The sequence below is a fragment of the Primulina tabacum genome, chromosome 3, assembly GCF_025594145.1.
Source record: "Primulina tabacum isolate GXHZ01 chromosome 3, ASM2559414v2, whole genome shotgun sequence".
NCBI lineage: Eukaryota > Viridiplantae > Streptophyta > Magnoliopsida > Lamiales > Gesneriaceae > Primulina > Primulina tabacum.
Window position 1 is genome coordinate 41,700,639 of NC_134552.1, and position 13,952 is coordinate 41,714,590.

Sequence of the window (13,952 nt, forward strand, 5' to 3'; positions counted from 1 at the left end):
TTGCACACGTCTAGTATGAGGGGGTCGGCGTACGTCTTCTTATTTGTTTGCGTTCGTATTTGTTTTGCATGAGTGTCAGTGATGGTGAAACTAGTAAATTGGTAGCCGATGATGATTGTGGGATGAATGAACTGCATGTTATTTAGTCTGATCACTATGTGGGAATCCCCAAGTATATTGAATTTTGGTTATGCACACATAGTGGATTTTAATAGTGGTGTCGATGACAGTTAAGTTCAGAACAATCTGTGAGGGGAACCGGAGAAACATTAGATGCGAGTTGAACTTGAATGAATGTCTGTTGACATGAGGGACTAACCAGTAGCATGAATTCGAGTAGCAAATCAAGAGTACGTACCAAACATCCTCCTTCCAATCGTGCATAAGACCTGAAAATTCATCCTTAGGCCAGATAAATAAACATATACCAAAGCCTAGGGAGTACGCATGAGAAAACTATGCACCAAAAAAAGAAAAAAAATTGAAATAATAAAGGGGATGTAAGGTGTGGGGGAGCCGAAAAGGGATGAAATCCTATCCCAAAGGCTAAAAAGAAGGAGATGTAAGGCGTTGAGGAATGTCAGAGAAAATTCTTGACAAGGGCATAGTGAAAATGATCTACGTACTCCCAATCTCCCTAAGCCAGTTGAACAGTTATAACTATTGACCCCATGCCTTCTGATGTTTGACCATGAAATTCTACCACTTTATGTGTTTACTGGTCGGTCCCAAATAGAAACAGAACTCAGTAGAGCGAAGCTTGCGTTGACTTGTCTATTTTGCAACCCACATGATTTGCGAATAAAACTGTCTGAAACACAAGCTAGAAAAATCCACGGCACACACAACCACACTCTGTTGGAAAAGAACAAATGCTGTGCAATGTTTTGAAGGGGCAATAATATATGTTGTGATTTGACTAAGTGGATGTTGTTCAAACACCCGCTGAGGCAGGAGATACCGGTTCGCTACTTCACCATCATTTTAGTTGTTTCAGTACCCTCTCTTTTGTGTTCGTTTCATGTTTTAATTGTAGTCTGTAACCTATTTTGCTTGAGGGCAAGCAAAAGGTTAGTATGAGGGGGTTGATACGTGTGGTTTTTACGTGTTTTATTTCATTAGGTTGTGTGTGTTTGCATTGTGCATGCGTACATTTCGTTTACATTTTGTTCATTTTAGAGTAAACATTTGCATGTGATCGTGTCTCACTTGGATGTGACGAATTTGCAGGAAAAATGGCCGGAAAAACGGAACTCGGAGCCAAGTGCTAAGCCAACAAGATTGTATACAGAAAGGTTGGCGCCCGAGCGGTAATTTTCTACCTCTCGGGCGCGAGAAGCGAGTTGCTGAAGAGACGGACAGAAGATGTGGCGCTCGGGCGGTGAAATTCTACCGCCCGAGTGCGAGAAGTGATCCACAAGGAAGAAATTACAGAGAGTGTGGCGCTCGAGCGGTACTTTTCTACCGCCCGAGCGCCACCTAATTTTGGCAAGATTTCTTGTCCAATCTTTTACCTTATTTTGGAGAAGGGAAGATATAGAAAGGAGGGAGGCACGAATTAGGGATTATTCAGACATAATTTTAGCAGCCACCACAAGTGGAAGAGAGCACTTTGCGCTTGGATTGAAGATTTGAAGTTTTCCGGGCGTCGTTCTTCGCGTTTTTCATCAATTCTCGTATTTCTAATTTGGTTTTCATCTTTTAAACTTTTTTTTGTTCATTTTCAATCATGAATTTTAGTAGCTAAACCTTGATATGTTGGGATTTAAGGGGAGCCTACCCCAAACTTTGATTTGAATTAATTTTTATTCGATTGTTGCGTAATTCTTGATTATACTATTGTTTTTCTTCGTGTTGTTAGAGCGTAGCTAACTTTAACAACGTTTTTATATTGCGAGTGAGTTCGAGAGAATAACTTGTGATAGGAACGAGTAGTATAATCCATGGATCTACAATTTACATAGACATATGAAATTGGATACGCGCCGATAGTCATAGTCCTTAGGGTCGAAAACTAGGGGATTTCATAAATCGACATGCAATTCACTCTTGATAAATAATTAAAGAAATTTAATTACTTCACTGAGTCGAATTAGTTTGGCATAGCTCGAGAGAGTGTGTTCAATTGTAAAGGAAATCCTGTCGGAAGCATATAATCACTATCGAACGAATTAATTAATTAACGAGGGGTAGGTGAACAGAAATTCCTAACAAATTCATTTCTCAATGAATTTTACTCAACATTTTAGATATTAATTCTCATTCATTACTTATTAAAGCATTTTATTTACATCTTTCTTTGAGCATAGTAGTATTAATTACTCAATCAAATTTTCGTTGCTAAAGATCTCATAACTGAAAAGAATAATTGTTAAATACAGTCCTCAGTGGAACGATACTCGTACTCACTTACATTATACTATTACTTGACATCGTGCACTTGCGATTAATTTTCGAGTTTACAAAACCATATTTTTATTGGGGATTTTACTGTGCAAGTTTTGCTCGATCACTAGACATGTACTATATTTTGATTATGGTTGGGATTGAACCCTAGTTTGTATATAAGTGTTGAAACAAGACATGTTTGTATTTATGGTTGTTGAAATAAAGTAGAGACATTTTGCTTTATTTATACATTTGATTTAATGTTAAAAGAAAAATTTTGACCCACATGTTCTAACAAAGATCCAATTATCCCATAAAGAATAGAGTTAGAGCCCGGGTCCCCACAACAGGTGGTATCAGAGCAGTAGGTTCTGTAGACTGAGATAGAAAAGAATGAGCGGGGTAGATCGAGTCTCCTTCCTTGCTTTTGAGGTGCTAGCATGATTTATTGCTTTCCCTATTACATGTTGTATTGTTATCTGAATTGATTTACAGCATGTGCTTGTAAAGACTGAATCAGAACCGATTCTGGATCAGAGGTATATGATCAGAGGAGGGCTGAGACAGATTGTATAGATTGTATACTAATCTGTTTGATAAGCAGATTATGCCGCCTAGAAGTATACCACAACCAGCTGCAGGGCAAGTGCCAGAACAGGGTAGTACGTCAGGTACTCAGATGGATGTTATAGCTACACCTATGGAAACCTTATTGAAGAGATTTCAATCGTTCCATCCTCCGACTTTAAAGGGCACAGAAAATGCAGTGGATTGTGAGAGCTGGTTAGACGATATAGAGATGTTGTTTGAATCTCTGGCTTATACAAACGAATGGAGAGTGAAGCTGATTGGGCATCAATTACACGAAGTGGCAAAAAGTTGGTGGCTTACAACAAAACGAGCCCTGGAGCATAGAGGTATCGATATTACTTGGAAAGTATTTAAAGATGAATTTTATCAACGTTTCTTTCCAGTGTCGTATCGAAAAGATAAAGGGGCCGAATTTGCCAACTTGAGACAAGGGCAGTGGAACATAGAAGAGTATGTTGCCAAGTTTTCTTCTTTGCTCCGATTTGCGCCACACGTGGCAGGAAATGACGAAGCCGTCGCGGACCAGTTCATCAATGGTTTGAACCCGGATATTTTTACTTTGTTGAACGCGGGATGACCCAACAGCCTACAGCGAGGAGCTTCTTATAATGCTCAGAGTCAGAGACCGCCGCAGCCTACCACCCAGTTTCCACCACCTCCTCCTCGATTTGATAGTGGAAGCAGTAGTAGTGGCAAGAAGTATTTTTTGAAAGCTAAGGGTAAGCAGTTCAAGAGAGCAGGGAGCAGTTCGTCGAGCTCCAGCGGGCCACGACAGAGAGGTCCTGGCCAAAGTACAGATGTGACAGGCGTGTATTGCACTACTTGTGGAGGCCGACATGCCACAGAGTAGTGTCTGGGAGTGATGGGCAGATGTAACATATGTAAGCAACAGGGACATTTCGCCAGAGTCTGTCCCTAGAGAGGTGCACAGAGATTTCAGAGTGCAAGGTCATCTACATCAGTGACTCAGCCTCAGAGGCAAGATTCGTCTGTCCATTCCTTCCAGCCCATGCCTACACAGTCCCAGCCTAGAGCCAGAGGTGGCCAGACAGTGAGCCAACCTCCTAGACAACAGGCTCAAGTGTTCGCATTGACGGAAGAGCAAGCCCAAGATGCACCAGACGATGTGATTGCAGGTAACTGTTTTCTTTGTGGTTATCCTACATATGTGTTGATAGACACGGGTGCATCCCATACATTCATATCTGGGCGTTTTGTATTATTGCATTCATTGCCTGTCGAGTCATTGTCTACTGTAGTATCTATTTCTTCTCCGTTGGGAAGTGGTCTGATATCTGTGACTTCAGTTAGACATTGTATACTACAATTTGGAGGACATGAGATCGATTTAGACTGTGTTGTACTTGGCTTATCTGATTTTGATTGTATTGTCGGGATTGACATGTTAACTAAGTACAGAGCCACCGTAGACTGTTTTCACAAGATTGTCAGATTCAGACCTGAAATGACAGAAGAGTGGAAATTCTACGGTAAGGGTTTCAGATCTCGGATTCCCTTAGTGTCTGCTTTGACTATGAGTAGATTGTTGCAAAAAGGAGCAGAGGGGTTCCTTATTTATTATGTAGATCTACAGAAATCGAGCCTGGCATTGGCAGATTTGCCAGTAGTACGGGAGTTTGCAGATGTATTTCCTGACGAGATTCCTGGATTACCTCCAGTTCGAGAGGTAGATTTTAGCATTGATCTCATTCCGGGTACCGTTCCTATTTCGAGAGCTCCGTATAGGATGGCGCCGATAGAATTGAAAGAATTGAAAGCACAGCTAGAAGATCTTCTAGCCAAGGGATATATCAGACCCAGTGTACCTCCTTGGGGCGCTCCAGTACTTTTTGTACGAAAGAAAGACGGTTCAATGAGATTGTGTATCGACTACCGGCAACTGAACAAGGCGACGGTAAAGAACAAATATCCATTGCCTCGTATCGATGATTTATTTGATCAGTTGCAGGGATCCTCTGTTTATTCCAAGATCGATATGAGATTTTGATATCACCAGCTGAGAGTTAGAGATGTTGATATATCGAAGACAGCATTCCGAACCAGGTATGGACATTATGAGTTTGTTGTCATGCCTTTTGGTTTAACGAATGCTCCAGCGGTGTTTATGGGGTTGATGAACCGTGTCTTTCAGAGGTATTTAGATGAGTTTGTGATTGTTTTTATCGATGATATTTTGGTGTATTCCAAGAGTATGACTGAGCACGCCGATCATTTGAGAATTGTGTTGCAAACGTTGAGAAATTAAAGATTATTTGCTAAACTGTCGAAGTGTGAGTTTTGGCTGAGACAGGTTGTCTTCTTGGGTCATATCATATCTGGAGACTGTATTTCTATAGATCCGAGTAAAGTTGAAGCTGTGATCGGTTGGCCAAGACCGACTTCTGTGCCAGAGATACGCAGTTTCATGGGTCTGGCAAGGTACTATCGACGATTCATTAAATATTTCTCCAGTATTGCGAAGCCGATTACCCAGTTGACACAGAAGAATGCACCATTTGTGTGGTCTGCGGATTGTGAGTCTAGCTTTCTAGAGTTGAAGAAGAGACTGACCAGTGCACCTGTCTTGATGATTCCTTCAGGTACTGGCGATTTCGTTGTATATTGTGATGCATCTCACAGAGGGCTGGGATGTATTCTTATGCAACGAGGTCATGTGATCGCATACGCCTCGAGACAGCTGAAGCCACACGAGATTCGATACCCCATTCATGATCTTGAATTGGCGGCGATCGTATTTGCATTGAAGATTTGGCGTCATTATCTTTATGGCGAGAAATTTGAGATCTACTCTGATCACAAGAGCCTGAAGTATCTGTTTTCTCAATCAGAATTGAATATGAGACAGCGTAGATGGCTCGATTTATTAAAAGATTTTGATTGCGAAATCAAGTACTATCCAGGGAAGTCAAATGCCGCAGCAGATGCCTTGAGTCGAAAGGTATGTGCCTTATCCTTATCGACGATAGGTGTTTCGAATTTAGTTGATGATTGTTGTTTGTCTGGTTTAGCATTTGACACAGATAGTAGACCGCTGAGACTTGCTTCGATTCAAGTTGGGCCAGATTTGATTATGAGGATTAAAGAGGCACAAAAAACTGATCAGAATGTGCAGAAGTCGATTCAGATGGTCAGATCAGGACATCAGTCTGAATATCAGGTACATGATTTTGTTCTGTATGTGAATAACAGTCTTGTAGTGCCAGATGTTTTAGACTTGAAACAACAAATTATGTCAGAAGCGCACTGTAGTCGGTTCAGTATTCATCCTGGTGGTAGGAAGATGTACAATGATCTAAAGTCACTGTTCTGGTGGAAACAGATGAAGTCAGACATTGCCGAATTTGTGTCTTAGTGTTTAAATTGCCAACAGGTGAAAGCTGAGAGAAAGAAGCCCGGAGGTTCACTTCAGAGTTTTTCTATTCCAGAGTCGAAATAGGATCACATTTCCATGGATTTCGTGACAAAGTTACCTCGATCATCCCGGGGCTGTGACGCGATTTGGGTCATTATTGACAGATTGACCAAATCGGCTTGTTTTATTCCATACAGAATGACATACAGACACGATCAGATGGCAGAGACCTATATCAGAGAAGTAGTCAGATCGCATGGTGTGCCGAAGTCTATCGTATCAGATCGTGATCCACGATTCACTTCACACTTTTGGCACAGTTTGCAGCAGGCCTTAGGTACGACATTACACCTGAGTACTGCTTATCATCCTTAGACCGACGGACAGTCAGAGCGGACTATCCAGACTTTAGAGGACATGTTGAGAGTTGTAGTGCTAGATTTCGGCACTAGTTGGCAAGATTCACTACCGTTGTGTGAATTTTTGTACAACAACAGCTATCAAACGAGCATAGAGATGGCACCGTTTGAAGCATTATATGGCAAGAAGTGAAGATCTCCTCTATACTGGGATGATATATCTGAGGTACTAGAACTTGGGCCTGATGTTATTCGTGAAATGACTGAGAAAGTAAAGATAATTCAGAAGAGAATGAAGCCAGCACAGGATAGGCAAGCCAAGTATGCCAATATTAGACGTAGACCGCTAGTATTTGAACAAAGAGACAGAGTGTTTTTGAAGATTTCTCCTTTCAGAGGCGTCATATTTGGCAAACGCGGGAAATTGTCTCCTAGATACATCGGTCCTTATGAGATAATTGAAAAGATTGGCGATCGAGCCTATCGACTAGTTCTTCCTCCTTCTCTATCTGAAATACATGACGTATTTCATGTATCAATGCTGCGTAGATATATGCCTGATGCTTCTCATGTCATTCAGCCTGAAGAAGCTGAGCTTGATCAGACTTTGAGTTATACTGAGCAACCGATACAGATTCTCGATCGGAAAGAAAAACAGCTCAGAACGAAGACTATTCCGCTAGTGAAAGTCCAGTGGAGTCGTCATGGCACTGAAGAATCGACTTGGGAGACATAAGCAGATATAAGACAGAAATATCCCGAGTTGTTTACATGATGTGAGAATTTATTCAACTTTTGATTATATTGTTTTCATTTATGATATGATTGATGGCCTGCGATTTCGAGGACGAAATCATTTCTTAGAGGGGGAGAAATGTAAGGCTTGAGATTCATTAGTCTTCATTGATGTTATATTCGAAGATATGAGAATTCATGACAGGTAATGAGAGGCATTAAATGAGATTATGAAGGGTTGCATGAAGTCTAGACCGCACCCGCGCTATGAACAAGACCGCACCCGCGGTTGATGGACAGAAAGTTGGCTATTTTTACAGTAGGGTCACCGCACCCGTGGTCCAAGAAAGAGTGCACCCGCGGTTGATGGATAGAAAGTTGGCTATTTTTACAGTAGCAACACCGCACCCGCAGTGCCGAAGTGACCGCACCTGCGGTCGATTTTTCTGAATTTTTGGATGGCCTGCCGAAGCTTGAGTGCAGCCGCGGTATATGAGCTACCGCACCCGCGGTCATACGTGTTTGCTGAAGAATTAAACACTTGCCCTTAACCATGCAATATAATGAGTTGTCCTTGTTCCTTTCCTTCTTCAGCAGATAGAACCGAGAGATTCAGGGGAGAAAGCTTCAACTTTTCTTGTGCTCTTAAGCTTGTGATTTTGAAAGATTCACACATCCAAAATTTAATCCGATTTCCGTTTTGAGCTCCTCTCTGCAAGGGCTATGAAAGGATGTAAGTTTGGTTATGTTTCAGCATGTTTTGAAGTTTACATGTTGGGGAAATTCTGTTATGCTTATAATCATATGTTCTTGAGATCATGGACATCGTAGAAACGTAAACGGATCGAGAAAATGAGGGCATATGCAATTGTTATGAATTGCCAGCATATATATGTATGAGCTTATGCAGATTTTGAGATATGATACATAGATTGTGCTGATTATGAGTTGAGGATTAGGATTTGTTGAGATATGTTGAGATTTGAATGGACCGGTATCGAGAAACTATGCCGTTATACCGTCGAATTGTATCAAGATTTGATATTGAATCGTACTAGTATTAGTTTAAGTTGTGATTTGATATTGTACATCTCAACATTGTCATTTCAGATTTGGATTGATAGGTTCGATATCCCTACTGCGAGACTTCGATTTATTTCGACGACAAGAAGGTATAATTCATGTGACTTTGGGGAGATATAACTCAAATGAGATTCAATTTGAGTTTCCCAACAAAAATCACATACTAGAATAGTTGTTTATCTTTTGATATGATTATGATTTGTTTATAGATTTATATTCAAATCTTTTGATATGATTATGCATTCATAGATTTATATTCATGCATCTAAGATAGGAGAGTCATTGGCAGATTTGCCATACTTCTAGATGTTCGGTGTATCGAGGCATAGGAGCAGACTTTCTCCGATTGTAGACATTCAATACAGACATGACCGAAGTCTAGGAATAAGATGTACCGTCACCCCGATTGGGAGGGTAGGTGGCAGACAGTGACGTCTTATTCACACCGGGATCCCTAGAGCTAGAGTCGAGTCGAGTCAAGACATGATTTGATTTGAATTGCATGCTTATATTGATTTGGTTTCATAGACTATGGAACCTATTACTTTTGACTTTACTCATGACAGTATGCTTGATGATTTATATTTTGTATCTGCATGTATATCATGTTTTATACTGGGATTTGTTCTCACCGGAGTTTCCGGCTGTTGTTATGCCTGTATGTGTGCATAAAAACAGGTGGGGCAGGATCAGGGTCACGACAGAGATGAGAGATCGAGATAGCGTGGTGACTTCGGGCGCAGCAGATTACTAGTGGTTTCTTTTACTAGACATGTACTATATTTTGATTATGGTTGGGATTGAACCCTAGTTTGTATATAAGTGTTGAAACAAGACATGTTTGTACTTATGGTTGTTGAAATAAAGTAGAGACATTTTGCTTTATTTATACTTTTGATTTAATGTTAAAATAAAAATTTTGACCCACATGTTCTAACAAAGATCCAATTATCCCAAAAAGAATGGAGTAAGAGCCCGGGTCCCCACATTGAGAGTTTACTAACATTTGTCTTCTCAGTTAACCTTTTAAAACCATTATTCCCCCTTAATTAATGCATAAAATAATTAAAGCGAATAAATTTAAAGGTCAGAAAAATTTTCATTTGCTGAAACGTTGACGACCCTTCAGCTTCTTTGATATTCTGCTATAAATAGAAGTAACACGGTTAGTTTCAGTCATATTGGTGAAAATATTCAAGACGAAAGAATGGCAGATGTGAGTAGCTCGAGTGCTTCGTCATTTTCTCTGGAAGCTAGGAAGGCTGTTATAGAAGACGAAGTCTTCTACAAGAGTCTTCCCTACTGGGAAAAGTTACATGAGCTTGCATTCTTGTATAATTCTGGAGAGGCTACCACTCCCGAACTGATGGCAGAGTTGAGAGAAGTGCGGGAGCACTTGAATATAGCTGTGTGGGTGGACATCTTCAAGGATAGTCATATCTATCAGCTGATGCTTCGAAAGGAGCTGGAGATCCTTACTCGCATAGCTTCTTCCCACAGCTTTCTCAAGACATCTACCTCACCTCTATCCGTTTGGTTGAAAATGTGGATAATTGTTGTGGAAGAAAAATATGAAGATGTAATCCAAGCAAATATTTATGGTTGAATGAAACATTTATTTTGGCTTAACTTTGTTTTTTCTTTTCCTGCAAATAATAAGTTTCATTAGTTATTATATATGAATTACGATCATAAACAGATGAACTGATGATTGGTTAAGCGTTGAGTAATAAATGTCAAATTGATATCAGTTGATAATGAACAACTGATAGTTAAGAAGCCTCGGTAAATGAGAAGACGCTTCGGTTGATTTGAGTCTCTTCAATTTCTTCAACATTTAAATTTCATCTCTCTATAAATAAGATGATAGAATGTGAGACAATAACAGTTCAATATGTCGGATTCAAGTAACTCTGATGCAAGCAGTAGTTCGCATATTCAAGTTAATGAGCAATTAAGTCCTTATTTAGAAGAATTGAAGAAGACAATGGAATAATATGTCTTGATGAAAGTGATGTCAACATGGTTCAAGATTCATGATTTGTAGAGGGTAAGTAGTAGTGGTGATGTTCCTACTCGTGCTCAAGCAGCAACAACAAGAAAATACATTGATCGTTTTGAAGTTAGGCATGTTACAGATCTGATTGAGGACAAATGTCTGTTAGAAGCAAAACTGGGATCGATGGTATTCTTAATAAAGTATTATTTTCAATTTGTTGTGTACTTATTTTCTGCATATAATTCTATTAGTAAAGCAACATTAGTAATAATTTTAAGATAGATCAATTAAACCAAGAATATTGCGAAAGTTAGAAAACTTAGTCTCGGGTAATGGTTTTGTGAAGATGTCAGCTGCTTGTTGCTCAGTTGATATATACTCCAGTCTGATGTCCTTCTTCAAAGCATGATCTCTAATGAAGTGGTGTCTGGCATCTATATGCTTTGTCATTGAGTGAAGAACTGGATTATAGGTGATGGCAATTGTACTCGTATTGTCAAAAAATATGGGCGAATTATTTGTAATTACTCCATAATCTCTCAATTGTTGCTGGATCCAGATCAGTTGTGCACAGCAACTACCAGCAGCAAGATATTCTGCTTCAGTTGTTGAGGTAGCTATAGATTTCTGCTTCTTGCTGAACCAAGAGATCAGTCTGTCTCCTAGAAACTGACAAGATCCACTTGTACTTTTACGATCAAGCTTACATCCTGCATAATCTGCATTTGAATATCAAACTAAATTGAAAGTAGAGTCTTTAGAGTACCATAACCCAACATTTTGTGTACCCTTAAGGTATTTCAAAATTCTTTTAGCAGCTGAGAAATGTGATTGCTTAGGATTTGCTTGAAATCTAGCACACATACACACAGCAAATACAATATCAGGGCGACTGGCAGTTAGGTGTAACAATGACCCTATTAAACCTCGATATAATGTCGCCTCAACTGATATTCCCCCTTGATCAGTGTCCAATTTTACTGATGTGCTCATGGGAGTATTTGCAGCTGAACATGATTCCATGCAAAATTTCTTCAGCAGCTCCTTTGTATATTTAGTCTGACTGATGAATGTACCAGTTTCCAGTTGCTTCACTTGTAGTCCAAGAAAGAATGTCAGTTCACCCATCATGCTCATTTCAAACTTATCCTGCATTAGTTTAGCAAATTTCTCGCATAATTTGGGGTTAGTTGACCTGAATATGATATCATCAACATAAATTTGAACTAATAAAATGTGATCATTCTTAGTAAATTTGAACAAGATCTTATCAACTGATCCAACAGAAAAATCATGATCAGTTAGGAATTTTGAAAGAGTTTCGTACCAAGCTCTGGGAGCTTGTTTAAGACAATATAAAGCTTTGTTCAAATGATATAAATGATCAGGAAAGTTGTGATTTAAAAAAACCTGGAGGTTGTTCAATATATACTTCCTCTTGTAGCTGGCCATTTAGGAATGCACTTTTGACATCCATTTGATAGAGTTTGAAGTTCTTGTATGATGCATAAGCAAGAAACATTCTGATTGCTTCCATTCTTGCAAGTGGAGCATATGTCTCATCATAGTCAATTCCTACTTCTTGTCTGTATCCTTGTGCTACTAATATTGCTTTGTTGCGTTCAACTGAACCATCTTCGTTCAGTTTGTTCCTGAAAACCCATTTTGTACCTATAACAGTTTTTGAAACTGGTCTTGGAACTATGTTCCAGACATTGTTATGAGTGAACTGATTTAGCTCTTCTTGCATTGCATTTACCAATTAGGATCAGCAAGAGCCTCATCAGTTTTCTTTGGTTCTGGTTGTGATACAAAAGTTGAATGGATAAATAAATTTAGCATTTGATTGCGAGTTCTTACTGGATCAGATGGATTTCCTATTACCAGCTCAGGTGGATTTGATTTTCTCCATCTGTACTCAGTATTTGTTGTATCAGCAATTTCTTCAGTTGGTAACTGAACACAGTTTTCAGTCTCAGTTGGTGCTTCGTCAACTGGTATTTGAATGTTATCATTATGCTCTATCAACTGATCATTAGGAATGACTTCTAGTTCAGCTGATTGATCTGACACTTCTGGTTCGGGTGTTTGGAGATTGTTTTGATTAATATGATTGTCTTTTTCATCATCATCCTTCAAATTGATATCTGTAAATCGATCAACTAGCTCAACTTGATCAGTTGGCTTATTAGTTAGTTCAGTTTCATCGAAATCAACATGAGCTGATTCTTCAACATTTAGGGTTCTCTTGTTGAAGACTCTATAAGCTATACTAACTGATGAGTATCCAAGAAATATTCCCTCTGCAGATTTAGCATCAAACGCTTTTAAATAATTTTTACCATGATCAAGGATAAAACATCTGCAGCCGAATATTTTGAAATAAGTAATTATACTTTTTCTTCCATGCCAGATCTCATATGGTGTTTTCATATGATTCTTATTAATCATTGATCTGTTCTGAGTATAACACGCAGACTTTACTTCCTCTGCCCAAAACCTTTGAGAAATACCAGAATCAGCAAGCATTGTTCTAGCAACTTCTTTAAGGGTCCGATTTCTTCTCTCAGCTACACCATTTGCTGAGGAGTTCTGGCTGCTGAGAGCTCATGCTTAATTCCAGCATTCTCTAGAAAATTTGAAAGAGTTTGATTGATGAATTCAGTTTCTCGATCTGATCTGATTCGATCAATTCCAACTGATTTTTCATTTAAAAGTCTTTTGAAGAGCTTTACCAGTTGTGAAGCAGTATGGTCTTTAGATTTGAGAAAAATAACCCAAGTAAATCTTGAAAAATCATCTACGACTACCAAGGTGTTTTTCATTCTCCCTAAGCTCATGACTGGTATAGGACCAAAGAGATCCATCTGCAACAGTTCTAAGCATCGGGATGAAGATTTACAACCCTTGTTTTTAAAAGGAGATCGTACTTGTTTACCATATTGACATGCTGAGCAAAGTTTTTCTTTTGAAAAGTTTATTTTGGGCAAACCAGTTACAAGTTCATGTTTACTCAGATAGGCAATGGTTTTAAAGTTTAAATGGTTTAGTCTCTTATGCCACAACCAGTTTTTAGATGATTTGGAAGCAATAAAACAAACTGGTGCATAATTTTGATCATTCCAACTGATTTTATATGTGTTTCCATAATGTTTGCCAGTTAGTATGATTTCATTAGTTGAAGTTTTGACTGAACATGAGTTTTTGTCAAAATGTACTGAGAATCCACTGTCGCATAACTGACTGACGCTGATCAAGTTATACTTCAGGTTTTCTACTAATAGAACATCTTTAAAAGTAAAGTTACCATCGATAAGCTTACCCTTACCAACAGCTCTACCTTTGGAATTGTCCCTAAAACTGATATTTGGACCACTGTATTTGATCAGTTGAGATAGCACACTTGCATCTCCTGTCATATGTC